We start from the raw sequence: 17143 nt of genomic DNA, 5'->3' as shown, positions 1-17143 counted from the left end.
TGGATGTGAGAGCTGGACTGTGAAGAAGGCTGAGCGCCGAAGAATTGATGCTTTTGAACTGTGGTGTTGGAGAAGACTCTTGAGAGTCCCTTGGACTGCAAGGAGATCTAACCAGTCCATTCTGAAGGAGATCAGCCCTGGGTGTTCTTTGGAAGGAATGATGCTAAAGCTGAAACTCCAGTACTTTGGCCAGCTCATGCGAAGAGTTGACTCACTGGGAAAGACTCTGATGCTGGGAGGGATTGGGGGCAGGAGGAGAAGGGGACGACCGAGGATGAGATGGTTGGATGGCATCATGGACTCGATGGATGTGAGTCTGAGTGAACTCCAGGAGATGGTGATAAACAGGGAGGCCTGGCGTGCTGCGATTCATGGGGTCGCAAAGAGTCGGACACAACTAAGTGACTGAACTGAACTGAGCTGATAAACTTATCATCTCGTTTAAAATCTTTTTGGCCATTTCATTTTGTGGCCAAGGGAAAATTAAGTTATTTAGGTACATCTTGCTTTCGGGCTCAATATCAATTCTTTCTGGACTTCCCTTGTGGCTCAGCTGGTACAGGATCTGCCTGCAATGCGTGAGACCTGGGTTCGACCTCTGAGGTTGGGAAGATCCCCTTGAGAAAAGAATGGCTACCTGCTCCAGCATTCTGGCCTTTAGAATTGCACGGACTGTGTAATCTGTGGGATTGCAAAGAGTCGGACACACTGAGAGTCTTTCATGCCGGGAGCCATCGTAAGGAATTCCACCCGTGACAAGGTCATGTGGCAAGAGCTCTGATGGCAAGGCTAATCAGACCTCAGGTTTTCCCCCTGGAATTTCCTGAGCATCCACCGCCCCCCAAAAAATAAGAATCTGCCTGCTCTTCCACTCTTCTGATATTCTCTGGAAAAAGTCAAATCAGGGCTTTAGCCTTCTGCATTTGAAAGGGATGTTTCAGTTAAACCCCCTCTGATAGCTCTCTAGCTTGCCTAACAGGTTCCCCAGACCGCTTACAGCTTGTGAATTGCTTACAGCCCCCCAACAGCGTGAGGCACAAAGCTTAAAAGCATCTTAAGATACAGAGCCTTTTCTAAAGAGTTAAAAATTATATTGGTAGAGGGTTTTCACTGTTGACTCAATGATTGCTGCCAGGCCTCCATATTCTTTATCTTTTAGGTACCTGGAAGGATGTTACTCAATGTAAGCAGGATGTAGAAAAAGATACATAGTAGTTTTGATGTTAGCAACACTAGAGTTTTGAGATAATTGCTTCTCTTTTGCTGTAAATCACTGTACTCCCTCTACTTGTTATAAGTTGCTGTATCTTTGCTGTGTCAGAATGTAACTTTATTTAGTGCTTTCTGAGAGTGGCACCAGACCTTGGGAAGATCAACACAAATAAGTCTTCTGGTTGAAAAACCCTTATCAGAAAAAAAGGCTGTAAAATGTTAATTGGACCTTTTGGCTGGAAGATGATGTAAATTACCTAAGACTTGTGTATACAATTAGGTATGCAGAGAGAAAAGCCTGGTTTTGATAAGAGTCTGGACTGCTAAGGCTGCATAACTTTGTGTTACCCATTGTTCTCCATGTTTTTTCAAAAGTATAAAAGGCCTTCTGAACAATAGAGGACGGAGCCAGTCGCTGGACTGGTTTCCCCCGTGTCTCTCTCTCTTCTTCTCTCCCTTTCCCTCCCTCTCCTCTTTACTTTAACTTCAGGCTGAATTTCCATCTGGGGCGTGGAGGCTCGCCAGGTCTACTTACTTGCCCTGGCTGTTAAGACCCACGAGAAAGGGAGCCTAAGGTGAGGCACCCTTAGATATTCAAGCGAGTGCTGGTGGCCCAACGTAGATGGTGCAAGATCCTTGTCTGGAATTTTATTGGTCTTCCGCGTAACCCAAGCTATTCAGTCCTCTTCTCCACTTAATTTTCCTACTACACTATTTCTTCCTAATCTAATCTTATATTTCTTATATCAATCAATAAATAAGCTTTTCTCACACCAACGCCGTCCACCCTTCGAATTCCCTGGATCCACCGGGGCTGGACCCCAGCACTTTCACACACTCACTTACTCATCAATTTTTTTTCTAACTTTTACCTTTTTTAGTTCTTAATTTTGATTAATGTCTAACTGATTTTTCCTTTGGTTAATATTGAGTGGTTCAATCTTAAAGTGTAAAAGTAGGGAGATCATGAATTCTTTCTTATACAGTCATGTTCATGGGTTATCTTCCCTGTAGAATTCCACGGGTAGTGGCTTTTTTTGTAAATGATTTGTAGAATCAATTGACTTTTATATTAAATAATTTTTAACCTGCTTTTTATTCCTTTGAAAGTAACGTATTTAACACTTTGTATTTTTTACACTTTTAACATTTTTCCTAGATCTCCTGAAATAAATTCTTCAAAAACTCACCAAACTATTTTTAAGCACAGCAGTCTTTACATATTCATTTTATTTGAAATATGGTAGGCACTCTTACTAACAGTAAGTTTCAATATGTACTAAGACGAAGATCATGGCATCCTGTGCCATCACTTCATGGGAAATAGATGGGGAAACAGTGGAAACAGTGTCAGACTTTATTTTGGGGGGCTCCAAAATCACTGCAGATGGTGAGTGCAGCTATGAAATTAAAAGACGCTTACTCCTTGGAAGAAAAGTTATGACCAACCTAGATAGCATATTCAAAAGCAGAGAAATTACTTTGCTGACTAAGGTCTGTCTAGTCAAGGCTGTGGTTTTTCCTGTGGTCATGTATGGATGTGAGAGTTGGACTGTGAAGAAGGCTGATCGCGGAAGAATTGATGCTTTTGAACTGTGGTGTTGGAGAAGACTCTTGAGAGTCCCTTGGACTGCAAGGAGATCCAACCAGTCCATTCTGAAGGAGATCAGCTCTGGGATTTCTTTGGAAGGAATGATGCTGAAGCTGAAACTCCAGTACTTTGGCCACCTCATGTGAAGAGTTGACTCATTGGAAAAGACCCTGATGCTGGGAGGGATTGGAGGCAGGAGGAGAAGGGGACGACCGAGGATGAGATGGCTGGATGGCATCACTGACTCGATGGATGTGAGTCTGAGTGACCTCCGGGAGTTGGTGATGGACAGGGAGGCCTGGCGTGCTGCGATTCATGGGGTCAGAGAGTCGGACACGACTGAGCGACTGAACTGAAGACAAGCCCTTCTGTGCCTGCTTCCTTTTTGTAAGCTTTTTGGCTAATACTTGCCGTTTAGTTTCCAAGTTTAGTTTAAAATCATTTCATTTTTCACTCTCTCCTAGAACACACACACACACATTGCTATTTCAAGTTTCTTTTTTTGTCTCGAGAAGTCTCCCCCATACTAATTTTTTAAATATTATTTGTATTTTCTCTCTTTTAGAAACATGTACTATGTGAGTTAGCACTCTAGATTCTGCTAAGAAATACCCTTTACAGTCTCTCAATTTCACTTTTGTTCTTATCCTCAACTTACTGCTCTATTAGGGGGATATGTTTCTGAGAAGCCTGGGATCAGAATTGCTTTTATTATTTGCAAATACTTTATTTTTGCAGTCTGAATTATTACTATTTTTAGAGTATTTCTAGGTTCACAACAAAATTAAGAGGAGGGTAGAGTGATTTCTCATGTACACTCACCACTTCCCCTAATGGATAGTCACCCCCATCATGACTGCTCCAATCAGAGTGGTAACTTGTTACAACTGATGAACTTATATTGGCACATCATAATCATAATCACCCAAAGTTGGTAGTTTATCTCAGAGTTCAGTCTTAAGGTGGTCTGTGGATTAGGACCAATAATTTTTGTTTCAAATATCAAAATGTAGTTTAAAACATTAGAAGACTTATTTGGTACCTATTATGAACAGAAATAATTCAGGACTGATGTAGTTCATCAGGATTAAATTTTCTTTTGAAGTTCTTAATTTTTTAAAGCAGTTTATTTCACCAGGACAATCCCTGTTCCTTGGCTTTAAATTGAATCAGAATTGCTCTTAATAAAACCCTTGTGAAATTTAGTAGAATATTTGAAACTCTTCACCCATTACTAGACATACAGATTTCTGTAAAAATACAAATTTCTATTTTGGGGAAGATACTACATTTAAAACTAGGCATTTCTTTGTGTTTAAATTTCCCCCCTTATATTGGTATGTATAGAACCACCTAGAAGCCTTTCTTTAAAATCCACGATCCTAATTGAGAAGCATTTTTATATGCAGAGTATATCATGAAAAATGCTGGACTGGATGAAGCAAAAGCTGGAATCAAGACTGCCAAGAAAAATATCAACAACCTCAGATATGCAAATGACACGACCCTTATGGCAGAAAGTGAAGAAGAACTAAAGAGCCTCTTGCTGAAAGTGATAGAGGAGAGTGAAAAAGTTGGCTTAAAGCTCAACATTCAGAAAACTAAGATCACGGCATATGGTTCCATCACTTCATGGCAAAGAGATGGGGAAACAGCATCAGACTTTTTTTGGACTCCAAAATCACTGCAGATGGTGATTGCAGCCATGAAATTAAAAGACACTGACTCTTTGGAAGGAAAGTTATGACCAACCTAGACAGCATATTAAAAAGCAGAGGCATTATTTTGCCAACAAAAGTCTGTCTAGTCAAAGCTATTGTTTTTCCAGTAGTCATGTATGGATATAAGCGTTGGACTATAAAGAAAGCTGAGCACGAAGAATTGATACTTTTGAACTGTGGTGTTGGAGAAGACTCTTGAGAGTCCCTTGGACTGCAAGGAGATCCAAGCAGTACATTCTAAAGAACATAAGTTCTGGGTGTTCATTGGAAGGACTGATACTGAAGCTGAAACTCCAACACTTTGGCCACCTCATGCGAATAACTGACTCATTGAAAAGACTTTGATGCTGGGAGGGATTGAAGGTGGGAGGAAAAGGGGGCGACAGAAGATGAGATGGTTAGATGGCATCACGGACTCAATGGACATGGGTTTGGGTGGACTCCGGGAGTTGGTGACGGACATGGAAGCCTGGCGTGCTGCAGTCCATAGGGTCTCGAAGAGTCGAACAGGACTGAGCTTCTGAATTGAACCAAATGTCCTTGGCGGACTCTGATTGGCTAGCCCTGGTCAGTTCAGTTCAGTTGCTCAGTCGTGTCCACTCTTTGCGACCCCATGGACTGCAGCATGCCAGGCCGCCCTGTCCATCACCAACTCCCGGAGTCCACCCAAACCCATGTCCATTGAGTCGATGATGCCATCCAGCCATCTCATCCTCTGTCGTCCCCTTCTCCTCCTGCCCTCAATCTTTCCCACCATCAGGTTTTTCAGATGAGTCATCTCTTCGCATCAGGTGGCCAAAACTACTGGGGTTTCGGCTTCAACATCAGTCTTTCCAATGAACACCCAGGACTGATCTCCTTTAGGATGGATGGGTTGGATCTCCTTGCTGTCCAAGGGACTCTCAAGAGTCTTCTCCAACCCCACAGTTCAAAAGGATCAATTCTTCGGCACTCAGCTTTCCGTATAGTCCAATTCTCACGTCGGTACATGAGTACTGGAAAAACCATAGCCTTGACTAGAGGGACCTTTGTTGACAAAGTTATATCTTTGCTTTTTATGCTGTCTAGGTTGGTTATAACTTTCCTTCCAAAGAGTCAGTGTCTTTTAATTTCATGGCTGTAATCACCATCTGTACTGATTTTGGAGCCCCCCCAAAATAAAGTCAGCCACTGTTTCCACTGTTTCCCCATTTACTTGCCAGGAAGTGATGGGATCAGATACCATGATCTTAGTTTTCTGAATGTTGAGCTTTAGCCCAAGTTTTTCACTCTCCTGTTTCATGTTCATCAAGGGGCTCTTTAGTTCTTTGCTTTCTGCCACAAGGGTGGTGTCATCTGCATATCTGAGGTTATTGATATTTCTCCCCGCAATTAGGATTCCAGCTTTCGCTTCCTCCAGCCCAGCCCTGGTCCGCTGACCCTAAACAGGCCTGCCTTCCCACACGAGCCTTCATTGGCTAGCCGTGGTCAGCTGACCCTAAAAAAGCTGCCTCCCCGGCGGGCGCTGATTGGCTAAGCCTGGTCAGCTGTTTCTAAATTGGCGGCCTTCCGGCTCTGAGTGCCTCCCACCGCGTCCTTAGCAACCTGCCGGTCCGCGCAGCCGCGAGCCCCGTGTGAGCTGCTTCCGGTCACTCGCAAGTTGAGGTTACAGCCGCGTCCGCCACCCCGGGCCCGCCCGGAGGTCCGCAGGTTGGGGCACCGAGCCTTCCCGCCTCGGGTTCCTTGGCCATGGCTGGCTGGGGGCGCTCGCTGCCGCTCTCCACGCCCAGGCTCACCATCTGGGCCCTGGGCACCCAGGGGAGCGTGCAGCAGGGAGTGCGGAAAGGCCGGGGATGGGGACGTGGCTTTATGCTGGGCAGCTTTCCCGTTGCTGTCAATCGGAGAATTCTTTTAGTTTCCTCTGCTCTCGGACTTCCTTGTCCTGCGGGAATCCTTAGCTCGGAATGCTGCTTTCCACTCTGGGCAGTTTCGAAGTCCTTAACAGACTTGGCGAGATGCGCCGCCCGCCCCTCTCGCAGACTTCAAAATTTCCAAAGTTTGGCGAGTAAGGGGTTCAGGGAAAAATCCTTGAGAATGTGAAATGCAAGGATTTTTTAAAAAGCAATTAATCTTGAGAAAAGGGCACAAGTTATCTCTTAGGAAAAATTTCCAGGAAGAGGTAAGGTGATGGTTGGAGAAGGAGATGGCACCCCACTCCAGTATTCTTGCCTGGAGAACCCCATGGACAGAGGAGCCTGGTGGGCTACAGTCCATGGGGTTGCAAAGAGTCTGACAGGACTGAGCAACTAACACACAAGGTGATAGTAGGATCTTCCCTCCCCCCTGCTTTTTCACCTTATGTCAACAATGTGTCTGAGTGGATTCTATCTTTTTGGTTATCTTTGGTTAATTACCATTGTTTCTTTCTTAAGGTTAGAGCCTAAATCTTGTCTTTTCTAGTGCAGGTTACCAAGCCAAAGGCTTACTATAATTTTGTATAGTTCTCAGAAATTGTTTTTTAAAATATACTTTTCCGACTTTGTTTCAACTGGAGCTTAAAAAAATACACTAGAAATTAATGTTAAAAACTTAAATTCTTAGTCTATGCCAGATAGGTATGAAACATATCTAATTCATAATTAAATCTGACTGTTCTCTAGATCCTGTTACTGAAAGCTCAGCCTCTCTTGTACATGGGTGAGGAATCAAATCTGAAATGAGTTTTCGGTGAAGTAGAAAAGCTAGGTTTATTGCTTTGCCAGGCAAAGGAGGGGTACTGCCGGCTCTTGCCTTGAAAAACTGTTTTTCAACCCAGGAGGATTTGATGAAGGGTTTTATCAGTTCAGTTCAGTTCAGTCCAGTCACTCAGTCGTGTGCAACTCTTTACAGTCCCATGAACTGCAGCACACCAGGCCTCCCTGTCCATCACCAACTCCCAGGATTCACTCAAACTCACGTCCATCGAGTCCGTGATGCCATCCAGCCATCTCATCCTCTGTCGTCCCCTTCTCCCTCCTGCCCCTAATCCCTCCCAGCATCAGAGTCTTTTCCAATGAGTCAACTCTGCATGAGGTGGCCAAAGTACTGGAGTTTCAGCTTCAGCATCATTCCCTCCAAAGAACACCCAGGACTGATCTCCTTTAGAATGGACTGGTTGGATCTCCTTGCAGTCCAAGGGACTCGCAAGAGTCTTCTCCAACACCACAGTTCAAAAGCACCAATTCTTTGGTGCTCAGCTTTCTTCATAGTCCAACTCTCACATCCATACATGACCACTGGAAAAACAGTAGCCTGACTAGACAGACCTTTGTTGGCAAAGTAATATCTCTGCTTTTGAATATGCTATCTAGGTTGGTCATAACTTTCCTTCCAAGAAGTAAGTGTCGTTTGATTTCATGGCTGCAGTCACCATCTGCAGTGATTTTGGAGCCCCCCAAAATAAAGTCTGACACTATTTCCAATGTTTCCGCATCTATTTTCCATGACGTGATGGGACCAGATGCCATGATCTTCATTTTCTGAATGTTGAACTTTAAGCCAACTTTTTCACTCTCCTCTTTCACTTTCATCAAAAGGCTCTTTAGTTCCTCTTCACTTTCTGCCATAAGGGTGGTGTCATCTGCATATCTGAGGTTATTGATATTTCTCCCAGCAATCTTGATTCCAGCTTGTGCTTCTTCCAGTCCAGCGTTTCTCATGATGTACTCTGCGTATAAGTTAAATAAGCAGAGTGACAATATACAGCCTTGACGTACTCCTTTTCCTATTTGGAGCCAGTCTGTTGTTCCATGTGCAGTTCTAACTGTTGCTTCCTGACCTGCATATAGGTTTCTCAAGGGTTTTATAATGATGGTTCAAAGATGGGGTCTCTAACAAGATTAGGGTTTGAATAAGGCTTTGTTGTGGTTCAGTCAGTAAGTCATGTCCAGCTCTTTGTGACCCCATGGACTGCAGCAGGCCAGGCTTCCGTGTCCTTCACTATCTCCTGGAGCTTGCTCAGACTCACGTCCATTGAGTCGATGAGGCCGTCCAAGCATCTCCTCCTGTGCCACCCTCTTCTGTCTCTGTCTCAGTCTTTCCCAGCATCAGGGCCTTTTCTGCTGAGTTGGCTCTTCACATCAGGCGGCAAAGGTTTGAAGCTTCAACAGGGCTTGCAGGCCCTTGGTCTCATCTCAGGGTGTCAGGTCTCCTAATCTTGATGAACCTCTCTGGTCCCTTTAATCGTGCTTCAGGTGGTTTCTTGGCTGGTCCTCCTTGATTAGCAACTGTTGAATCTGCCCTTTGAAACTCGGAAGCTCCTAAAGGCTGGAGTCTTGCCTACAAGAAATGGGGGCCAAAAGGGCCTCAGTGCCTGGGATCCCACAAGGCTCCACTCAGCTTCTGTGCAGTGTCAATGATGTTTATAGGGCACTGGCACACAGCGGAAATCCACTACAGTAATTCGGGGACAACTGCATCCATTTTTGCCATTCTTCCACAAGCTGTTCGTCATGTGAATAGTTTGCATCAAAGCCAAATGGCTTCCTATATTGGGTAACATCCTAAATAAAGAGGTAAACTGATGCAAGCTGGAATTGCCAGCAATTGAGTTTATTTGGGAATAGCAGAGGAATTGTACTTCAGAAAATGCAAACCATAGCAAGCTACAGGGGAATCTACTGAGGGTTTGGCACGGGCTGTATTTTTTGTGGAAAGAGTCCAAAGAGGGGGAAGTCCCCCAGAGACCAATCAGTACATTCATGGATTGAGAATGGGGGGAAGATTCTTTGTGGATATTCATTGATTAGAAGACAAGTTCTGATTTTCTGTCAGCTGGGCATTTATGGGAAAACAGTCTGTCAGTTCTTAAGTCTCATTTTCCTGAAGGCACATGTGTGAGATTCTCTGGTTTCATTTTTAGAACAAAATCCTTTCAGCGAATAAGTGAGATTTAAGATATTTAACCAAGTCAGAACAAGACTGTCATTTAAATATCAGCTCATTGCAGGTTTCCTGAATAAATGACTGATGAGAAGTGAGTGAGAATAGTTCATGTTTAGACCTTAATGGTACCTTTCACTTCATTTTCCTCATTGCCCAAGGCTTTCTAAATCATATGTGAATACTTTAACCACTTCAGGTTTCAGTGTTTTGAATACTACTATTTCATGTTAATTATGGATTATATTTATTTATTATTTCTGGGAAAATGTCAAGTACTTTATTTACTGGTACAAAGATAAAAAGACACAAAGTAGTTATGAATCATAGTTGAGGGACTTATGTGTGCGGGAAATATTCCCGTCCTTGAATTGATTGTATACCCTCCAAACCTCTATTCTGATTGGATATGCAGTCTTAGTTTCTGTTAAGCCTGTCTCTACCCTGGGCTTATACAAAAGTCCTGGGTGCTCATGTATCAGCAAAGCACTGGAGGGGCACCACGGAACGTTTGGCCATGTGTTGCACCCAGAGCGTCTCCTCTGTTTTGTTGTCTCTTCTGGACCACAGTGAGGCCAGCAGAAGATTTTCCTACCCCTGCTGTGCTGTGGGGTCCAGTCCACCCATACTCAGTGGCCAGATGTTGCTTCTGTGTTCCTGGGGGTGCTGCTACAATAAAGGAGTTTGCTCTGAATGACCTGTAACTTCCAGTCTGGTCTCGGGAAACGTCTCTCTGTTACTTATCCTCTTGGATCAGGTAGACTCCAATTAGGGTCTTTCTTTCAGTTCAGTTCAGTCGCTCAGTCGTGTCTGACTCTTTGTGACCTCATAGACTGCAGCACGCCAGGCCTCCTTGTCCATCACCAACTCCTGAGCTTGCTCAGACTCATGTCCACTGAGTGGGTGATGCCATCCAGCCATCTCATCCTGTCGCCCCCTTCTCCTCCTGCCCTCAATCTATCCCAGCATCAGGGTCTTTTCAAATGTCAGTTCTCATCAGGTGGCCAGAGTATTGCAGTTTCAGCTTTCAAGGGCCTTCCCTTGCCTGGTGTCATTCAAGCCTATTGAAGGAGACCTGGTTTGTCAAAGCAGAGCAGGAAATTTGTTCATAGATCAAGGAATGGGGATGGGAGAGATCATGCCCTAAAGACCTCTTCTCCCCCATGGAGGAAGCTGGAAGCTTTCTGAAAGGTGAGAGGTGTGTGTACTGGGTGCTAAGCCGCTTCAGCCCTGTCTGACTCTGCGACCCTGTGGAGCACAGCCCGCCAGGCTCCTGTGTCCGTGGGATTCTCCAGGCAGGAACACTGGAGTGGGTGGCCATGCCCTCCTCCAGGGGACTTTTCCCGACCCAGGGATTGGACCCGCGTCTCTTACATCTCCCAAATTGGCAGGCAGGTTCTCTACCACTACCGATCCCACCTGGGAAGAGGTGTGTAGTCATCAGAATTCAGGCAAAGGGGCGGCGAGTTTCAGAAACAGCCGGAGCTGCGGGCCCTTGAGCTCCTTCACAGCTGTGGTAAGGGTGCCCAGCATCACAGGGGCCCCTCTGGGCAGAGATCTGAACGTGGTCATGAGGCGGAGGCCGTGCGCCCACCGTTCGGCACTCATGTGGGCAGCTCTGCCCTTGGGGTCCCGCTGGAACACCTTTGGGTCAGTGTGCTGTTGCTGTCTTGGGCATTTCTGGCCCAGGCTAGCTCTGTGGTTTATGCAGCCGTCTCCTTTAGTTTCTGGTAAGGAAGCACATCGGTGAGCGTTGATGAACCCACTGTCATGTAGGAAAAGAAGTGTAGCCTCTGGGATTGTGTGGGTCTCTTCTCTGTGACGTTGCCACGGTCCCCAGGATCTCCAGGAGCCTTCTTCCTCCTACAGAGCAACCCGTGCAAGCTTTTCGGGGAACTAATTTCGTGTGTGTGTGTGTTTAAGTAAGGAAAAAGTCAGTGCCTTCAGGCAGTTTCACCTTTCTGCCTTGGAGAAATTCAGATAAGAAAGAAAGGGGAAAACATGACATTTCCTCCACATAGAGAAGTACCAACTAAATGGGAGAGGGGTTCTTAAAAAAATATGTAGATTTCATATTTACAAGGCATCAAGGATGACCCACCAACCCATACTCTCTTTTACAAATTAAACGTCTTTAATCTCTTAACTAGTTCCAAAGGGACATGGTTTTACATGCCCACCCTTTTCCCTCATGCTAAAACCAGACAGGACGCTATGGGACACTCCTGGGTACAAAGCCCGTCTGTGTCCCCCATTTCTTGTTTGCAGGAAAAAGACTTCTAGCATCCTCAACCTCTCTGCCTTCTGAGGCACAGACCGAGGGAGGTGCTAATTAGGGGAGTGTGGGCTTTTCGAGCATGAAGGCTAGCTCCCCATGCCCTGGCCGGCAATCAGCCTTTCTCTGCTCCAAAATAAGCTTCTCAGTTTGGCCTCAATGTGCGCAGGGCACACACACTTGGGTTTGATAGCAGTGGGGATGGAAGAAGCAAAAAATGATCAGGAAATGTATGTCTGGGATAGTTACTCTGGCAGTCACGTAAAAGGTGAGCCTAGAGGAAGAGACATCCAAAGGAAACTGGAAGGTAAGCAGTCATTGTGTTCATTTAAGACGAAGATAATGGCATCCTGATTTAGGAGAGGAGGAGGAGGGATGCAGAGGAGCCTGGATTGGCAGCGCTCCCTTGAAGAAAGGGGTAGAGTGACTGGTGTTGCCTCCCCAGCGACTTGATGCTGCATGAACTTCCCTGGTGCCTCAGCTGGTAAAGAATCTGCCTGCAATGCAGGGGATCTGGGTTTGAAACAGCTCAACAGGAATTCCATCACCTCCACTGGCTTTGTTCGTAGTGATGCTTCCTAAGACCCACTTGACTTCACATTCCAGGATGTCTGGCTCTAGGTGAGTGATCACACCATCCTGATTATCTGGGTTGTGAAGATCATTTCTGTATAGTTCTTCTGTGTATTCTTGACACCTCTTCTTAATATCTTCTGCTTCTGTTAGGTCCATACCATTTCTGTCCTTTATTGAGCTCATCTTTGCATGAAATGTTTCCTTGATATCTAATTTTCTTGAAGAGATCTCTAGTCTTTCCCATTCTATTGTTTCCCTCTATTTCTTTGCATTGATCACTGAGGAAGGCTTTCTTATCTCTCCTTCCTATTCTTTGGAACTCTGTATTTAAATGAGTATGTTTTTCCTTTTCTCCTTTGCCTTTAGCTTCTCTTCTTTTCTCAGCTATTTGTAGGGCCTCCTCAGACAATCATTTTTGCCTTTTGCATTTCTATTTTTGGGGATTGTCTTGATCATGGGGCTTCCCTCAACTCAGGTGGTAAAGAATCTGCATGCAGTGCAGGAGACCCGGGTTCTATTCCTGAGTTGGGAAGATTCCCTGGAGAAGGAAATGGCAGCCCACTCCAGTATTCTTGCCTGGAGAATCCCCATGGACAGAAGAGCCTGGTGGGCTACGGCCCATGGGGTCGCAAAGAGTCAGCCACGACTGGGTGATTGACATGTGGGTTGAACTGGGGAACAAGCTGAAGCAGAGTAGGCCTGACAGTCACCATGACAGACCTATTTACGGGAGCTTAGTGAAGGAAGGGATGGAGTCAAAACAACAATACCCAGCTGTGGATGTGACTGGTGATAGAAGCAAGGTCCAATGCTATAAAGAGCAATATTGCATAGGAACCTGGAATGTCAGGTCCATGAATCAAGGCAAATTGGAAGTGGTCAAACAGGAGATGGCAAGAGTGAATGTTGACATTCTAGGAATCAGCGAACTAAAATGGACTGGAATGGGTGAATTTAACTCAGATGACCATTACATCTACAACTGCAGGCAGGAATCCCTCAGAAGAAATGGAGTAGCCATCATGGTCAGCAAAAGAGTCCAAAATGCAGTACTTGGATGCAGTCTCAAAAACAACAGAATGATCTCTGTTCGTCTCCAAGGCAAACCATTCAATATCACGGTAGTCCAAGTCTATGCCCCAACCAGTAACGCTGAAGAAGCTGAAGTTGAATGGTTCTATGAAGACCTACAAGACCTTGTAGAACTAACACCCAAGAAAGATGTCCTTTCCATTATAGGGGACTGGAATGCAAAAGTAGGAAGTCAAGAAACACCTGGAGTAACAGGCAGATTTGACCTTGGAATGTGGAATGAAGCAGGGCAAAGACTAATACAGTTTTGCCAAGACAATGCACTGGTCATAGCAAACATCCTCTTCCAACAACACAAGAGAAGACTCTACACATGGACATCACCAGATGGTCAACACCAAAATCAGATCGATTATATTCTTTGCAGCCAAAGATGGAGAAGCTCTATACAGTCAAAAAAAACACGACCAGGAGCTGACTGTGGCTCAGATCATGAACTCCTTATTCCCAAATTCAGACTTAAATTGAAGAAAGTAGGGAAAACCGCTAGACCATTCAGGTATGACCTAAATAAAATCCCTTATGATTATACAGAGGAAGTGAGAAATAGATTTAAGGGCCTAGATCTGGTAAACAGAGTGCCTGATGAAATCTGGAATGAGGTTCGTGACATTGTACAGGAGACAGGGATCAAGACCATCCCCATGAAAAAGAAAGGCAAAAAAGCAAAATGGCAGTCTGGGGAGGCCTTACAAATAGCTGTGAAAACAAGAGGCGTGAAAAGCAAAGGAGAAAAGGAAAGATATAAGCATCTGAATGCAGAGTTCCAAAGAATAGCAAGAAGAGATAAGAAAGCCTTCTTCAGCGATCAATGCAAAGAAATAGAGGCAAACAACAGAATGAGAAAGACTAGAGATCTCTTCAAGTATATTAGAGATAGCAAGGGAACATTTCATGCAAAGATGGGCTCGATAAAGGACAGAACTGGTATGGACCTAACAGAAGCAGAAGTTATTAAGAAGAGGTGGCAAGAATACACAGAAGAACTGTACAAAAAAGATCTTCACAACCCAGATAATCACAACGGTGTGATCACTCAACTAGAGCCAGACATCCTGGAATGTGAAGTCAAGGGGTACTTAGAAAGCATCACTGTGAACAAAGCTAGTCGAGGTGATGGAATTCCAGTTGAGCTATTTCAAATCCTGAAAGATGATGCTGTGAAAGTGCTGCACTCAATATGCCACCAAATTTGGAAACTCAGCAGTGGCCACAGGACTGGAAAAGGTCAGTTTTCATTCCAATCCCAAGGAAAGGCAATGCAAAAGAATGCTCAGACTACCACACAATTGCACTCATCTCACATGCTAGTAAAGTAATGCTCAAAATTCTCCAAGCCAGGCTTCAGAAATACGTGAACCGTGAACTTCCAGATTTTCAAACTGGTTTTAGAAAAGGCAGAGGAACCAGAGATCAAATTGCCAATATCCGCTGGATCATGGAAAAAGCAAGAGAGTTCCAGAAAAACATCTATTTCTGCTTTATTGACTATGCCAAAGCCTTTGACTGTGTGGATCACAATAAACGGTGGAAAATTCTGAGAGAGATGGGAATACCAGACCACCTGACCTGCCTCTTGAGAAATCTGTATGCAGGTCAGGGAGCAACAGTTAGAACTGGACATGGAACAACAGACTGGTTCCAAATAGGAAAAGGAGTACGTCAGGGCTGTATATTGTCACCCTGCTTATTTAACTTATATGCAGAGCACATCATGAGAAATGCTGGACTGGAAGGAACACAAGCTGGAATCAAATTTGCCGGGAGAAATATCAATCTCCTCAGATATGCAGATGACACCACCCTATGGCAGAAAGTGAAGAGGAACTAAAAAGCCTCTTGATGAAAGTGAAAGAGGCGAGTGAAAAAGCTGGCTTAAAGCTCAGCATTCAGAAAACAAAGATCATGGCATCCGATCCCATCACTTCATGGGAAATAGATGGGGAAACAGTAGGAACAGTGTCAGACTTTATTTTTTTGGGCTCCAAAATCACTGCAGATGGTGAGTGCAGCCATGAAATTAAAAGACGCTTACTCCTTGGAAGAAAAGTTGTGACCAACCTAGATAGCATATTCAAAAGCAGAGACATTACTTTGCCAACAAAGGTCCGTCTAGTCAAGGCTATGGTTTTTCCTGTGGTCATGTATGGATGTGAGAGTTGGACTGTGAAGAAGGCTGAGCGCCGAAGAATTGATGCTTTTGAACTGTGGTTTTGGAGAAGACTCTTGAGAGTCCCTTGGACTGCAAGGAGATCCAACCAGTCCGTTCTGAAGGAGATCAACCCTGGGATTTCTTTGGAGGGAATGATGCTAAAGCTGAAGCTCCAGTCCTTTGGCCACCTCATGCGAAGAGTTGACTCATTGGAAAAGACTCTGATGCTGGGAGGGATTGGGGGCAGGAGGAGAAGGGGACGACCGAGGATGAGATGGCTGGATGGCATCACGGACTCGATGGACGTGAGTCTGAGTGAACTCCGGGAGTTGGTGATGGACCTCGAGGCCTGGTGTGCTGCGATTCACCGGGTCTGTGCTGCGATTCATGGGGTCGCAAAGAGTCGGACACGACTGAGTGACTGAACTGAACTGGTTTCTTAGGGCTGTGACACTGACAGATCCTAAATTGTGTAGCTTTGGACTTTAATTTCTTTTTTTTTTTAACATTGGGGAAAGATACTTCTATCCTGTGTGAGGTGTTGTCCTTTACTCCTGTTAAACGTCTCTAAACCTAATACTAATGTTGTCTCTTACCATCGTCATTGGGGTAAACGTCACATATAGTGAAATGCACTAATGTTCCTTGCACACGTCTGTGAGTGCACTGGGCGCCTGTTGCTGGCAGCCATCACTGAAACTCAGTGGCTGAAATTTTTACCGAGTTTCGGTCCTGAAGTTGGTTGTTCGCAGCTGGGTGAGTCTTATTGGGCTCTCGCCTGTGACTGCACCTAAATGTCAGCCGAGGCCCCGGTCTCCTGAGGCCTTGACCAGGACGCAAGGCTCGCTGCCTTGCCTGCGGTTCCTGCCTGCGGTCAGCGCGGGCCCGCGGGGCGCGCAGGGGGAGCTGTCGGCCCGCGGGCACGCGCGTGCTTTCCACGTGGTGCTGGCCTCTGAGCCTGTGGGCTGCGCTCTGAGAGCACAGCCAGGGGACCGAGGAGGACGCTGCAAGGGCTTCCTCATGGTCGCGTGTCCGAGAGCATTACTCTGCTCTACTGTGTCAGTCAAGTCCCTGTGTTAAGCCCAGAGGTGTGGGGAGAGTGGGTTCGATTCCATCTCTTTTGGGACAGTGACCAGCCACATTACACGCAGGACAGTACTCAGTAGGGGAGGTACTGTACCATTTTGAAAACTGCATTCCGCTTTGATACGTACTACACCCTTGTTACTCCAATGTTTTACCTGTCTGTTCACTCCCCGTTCTCACGCGCTCTTGGATCCAAACCATGAAATAGTTACGCCTGTTGCTGAACATCGTATATGTTGTCACATGCTATGTACACTTCTGTATTTGGCTGCTTTCACTCAACGTAATCTATGTCGGTTGACTGTTCCAATAGTTTTTTTAATTTTATTATTACTGGGGAAGAATCCTATCGCATAAACAGATCACAAGCTTATCCATTCTCCTACTGACGGATGTTTGAATTGTTTCCAGTTTGAGGCTGTTGTGAATAAAAATCTTGTAAACACCCTCATTCGTATACTTTTGAAACATTTCTTTTGGAGTGGACTCTCTGGGTCAAGGGACAGGTGTACGATTGATTACCTTTCTAAGATGGAAGT

General features: G+C 45.2%; 1 protein-coding gene across 5 annotated transcripts in view; it reads left to right on the top strand.

The window, feature by feature from the left end:
• Positions 1-6042: 6042 nt before the first annotated feature.
• The window catches only part of TMEM232 (transmembrane protein 232), a 277979-nt gene continuing 266878 nt past the window's right edge, over positions 6043-17143 (top strand). For 3 of the 5 annotated variants that reach the window (XM_069592667.1, XM_069592669.1, XM_069592670.1), the window contains exon 1: positions 6053-6213. The gene's annotated coding sequence lies outside the window, so the exon portion shown is untranslated. Of the gene's footprint in view, positions 6214-17143 lie in introns of all 5 variants that reach the window. The other 2 variants (XM_069592668.1, XM_069592666.1) reach the window with 2 other exon arrangements.

This window comes from Ovis canadensis, chromosome 5, assembly GCF_042477335.2.
Source record: "Ovis canadensis isolate MfBH-ARS-UI-01 breed Bighorn chromosome 5, ARS-UI_OviCan_v2, whole genome shotgun sequence".
NCBI lineage: Eukaryota > Metazoa > Chordata > Mammalia > Artiodactyla > Bovidae > Ovis > Ovis canadensis.
This window is presented reverse-complemented; position numbering and strand designations above follow the sequence as displayed.